The following is a 3,437-nucleotide window of genomic DNA, read 5'->3' on the forward strand; positions in this document are numbered from 1 at the left end:
CCGGTTTTGACACCGACACTAGCCCTCTCCGGTGTCTATATAAACCGGAAGGTTTTAGTCCATAGGACGAACAACAATCATACCATAGGCTAGCTTCTAGGGTTTAGCCTCTCTGATCTCGTGGTAGATCTACTCTTGTACTACCCATATCATCAATATTAATCAAGCAGGACATATGGTTTTACCTCCATCAAGAGGGCCCGAACCTGGGTAAAACATCGTGTCCCCTGCCTCCTGTTACCATCCGACCTAGACGCACAGTTCGGGACCCCCTACCCGAGATCCGCCGGTTTTGACACCGACATTGGTGCTTTGAGTTCCTCTGTGTCATCACTTTTAGGCCCGATGGCTTCTCCGATCATCAACAGTGATGCGATCCAGGGTGAGACTTTTCTCCCCGGACAGATCTTCGTATTCGGCGGCTTTGCACTGCGGGCCAATTCGCTTGGTCATCTGGAGCAGATCGAAAGCTACGCCCCTGTCCATCAGGTCAGATTTGGAAGTTTGAACTACACGGCCGACATCCGCGGAGACTTGATCTTCGACGGATTCGAGCCATAGCCGAGCGCGCCGCACTGTCACGATAGGCATGATTTAGCTCTGCCGCCGAACAGCGCCCTGGAGGCCGCACCTGTGTCCGCTCCGACCCCTAGCTCGGAGCCGATCACACCAATCGAGGATGGGTGGTTAGACACCACCTCGGGGGCTGCAATCTCTACAGCGATCGAGCCGAACACCAGCCCTATTCTCTGCGAAGCCCGTGACTCCAAGGAGCCGGACTCTTCTCATGACTCCGAGCCCTCTGCGCCCCTACCGATCGAACCCGATTGGGCGCCGATCATGGAGTTCACCGCCGCGGACATCTTTCAGCACTCGCCCTTCGGCGATATTCTGAATTCACTAAAGTCTCTCTCTTTATCAGGAGAGCCCTGGCCGGACTATGACCGGCAGGATTGGGATGTGGACGACGAAGAAATTCGATGCCCACCCACCACCCACTTCATAGCCACTGTCGATAATTTAAACGACGTGCTCGACTTCGACTCCGAAGACATCGACGGTATGGACGATGATGTAGGAGACGAACATGAACCAACGCCTATAAGGCGCTGGACAGCCACCTCATCTCATGATGTATACATGGTGGACACACCCAAAGGAAGCGACAACGAGGAACACAGGGATGCAACAAGGAATCATTCACTCGAAAAGCAATCAAAGTGGTGATGTAAGCGCCGCTCGAAGCCCCGCCTCGACAGAGACAACAGCCATACAGACCCAGCCATAGAGCAGGATGAGCCGGTGGACGACGAACATGCCTTCGAGCAAGCGTCCGAACAGGGCAACTTGGATAAACAAACCGAACACCCCATCCCCGACAAAAACAACAGTCCGGATGACCTTACGCCGGATAAACTCATAGAGCAGAAGAACCTCCACAAAAGGCTCGTCGCCACTGCGCATAGCCTGAAAAAGCAGAAGCGGAAGCTAAAAACTGCGGAAGTACGCAACACCGCAGATAAATATGCCGGCAGTCGCCGCACAAAAAGCTATCCAAAGCAAAAGCTACTGCCTGAATTTGATGAAGAGGCCTTAGAGCCCCCGCAGTCAAAAAAGAGGAAAGCCATCCGGTCGGATGGACGACCGCATGGCCAGCATGGAGCGGCAAGCGGCGCCGCACACAAGCCCGCACGTGATCCACCAAAGGATCCGCATCAAAAAGACGGCCCAGCCAGATCTATATACGGGCCAAGAAAGCAAGCTCTAGTAAGCAATGCAACACAACAAATATCCGAACATCACGGCACACCCAAATATAGGGGTGCCGCACACCCCCTATGTTTCACCGATGAGGTGCTGGACCATGAATTTCCAGCGGGATTCAAGCCCGTAAACATAGAGGCGTACGACGGAACAACAGACCCTGGGGTCTGGATCGAGGATTATATCCTCCACATACATATGGCCAGAGGAGACGACCTCCATGCCATAAAATACTTACCCCTCAAGCTTAAAGGGCCAGCCCGGCATTGGCTCAAAAGCCTTCCCGAAAACACCATTGGAAGTTGGGAAGAACTTGAGGATGCTTTCCGGGCAAATTTTCAAGGGACCTATGTCCGCCCTCCAGATGCATACGATCTCAGTCACATAACTCAACAGCCTGGAGAGTCAGCCCGGAAATTCTGGAACAAATTTCTTACTAAAAAGAATCAGATAGTCGACTGTCCGGATGCCGAAGCCCTAGTAGCTTTTAAGCACAACGTTCGAGACGAATGGCTCGCCAGACACCTCGGCCAAGAAAAAGCCAAGAACAATGGCCGCATTAACAAGCCTCATGACCCGCTTTTGCGCAGGAGAGGACAGCTGGTTGGCAAGAAGTAGCACCAGCGACCCAAGTACATCCGAAGTTAGGGATGGAAACGGAAAACCCCGACATAGCAAGGACCAGCGCCAGAATAAGGGAAACAGCCCAAAGAGCACGGCGGTCAACGACGGATTCAAAAGCTCGCGGCAAAATCAGAGAAAGCCGCCCCTCAAGGATAACAGGGACGAGCTATCCAACTTAAACAAAATCTTGGACAAGATATGTCAAATACACAGTACTCCCAAGAAGCCTACGAACCATACCCACAGAGATTGTTGGGTTTTCAAGCAAGCCGGCAAGCTCAACGCCGAACACAAGGGGCTCGACACACCAAGCGAGGACGACGATGAACCCCACAAGCAGAGCACCAGGAAATAAAAGGATTTCCCACAAGAAGTCAAAAGAATAAGCTTACTTCACATGACGAACAGAACGGCGCCACCAGAGATACGCGCCATATGGCCTATAGCAGAGGAGTCTCGCCATTGGTTGTTAAAACCAATCACCTTCGACCATCAGGATTACTCTAGAAGTATCCGGAACGCAGGCTGGACTGCCTTGGTATTAGATCCAATAATCGGCGAACTCCGCTTTACAAATGTCCTGATGGACGGCGGCAGTGGTCTAAACCTGTTATACCAGGACACAATCCGCAACATGGGGATAGACCCAACAAAAATTCGCCATAGCAAAACCTCCTTTCAAGGGGTAACACCAGGCCCGGATGCCCACTGTATGGGTTCTCTCCGGCTAGAAGTTATGTTTGGCTCCCCCGATAACTTCCGTCGCGAACAGCTAACTTTCCACATTGCCCCATTCTCAAGTAGCTATCAAGCACTGCTGGGACGCGAAAGCTTTCGCCCGCTTTAATGTAATACCGCATTATGCATCTCTTACACTTAAGATGCCCGGTCCACGAGGCATCATCTCGTTAATGGGAAAACATTGAGTGTTTCCCCCGTGCAGAAAACAGTGCGGCTGCCTTGACAGCCCCACAATAAAGTGGCTTCACCAGCCAAAGCATCTAAACAGGCCGTCAAGACCACGGACACGGCTAGACGAGTCCGGCATA

Source organism: Triticum dicoccoides, chromosome 4A, assembly GCF_002162155.2.
Source record: "Triticum dicoccoides isolate Atlit2015 ecotype Zavitan chromosome 4A, WEW_v2.0, whole genome shotgun sequence".
In the NCBI taxonomy this organism is placed as follows: Eukaryota; Viridiplantae; Streptophyta; class Magnoliopsida; order Poales; family Poaceae; genus Triticum; species Triticum dicoccoides.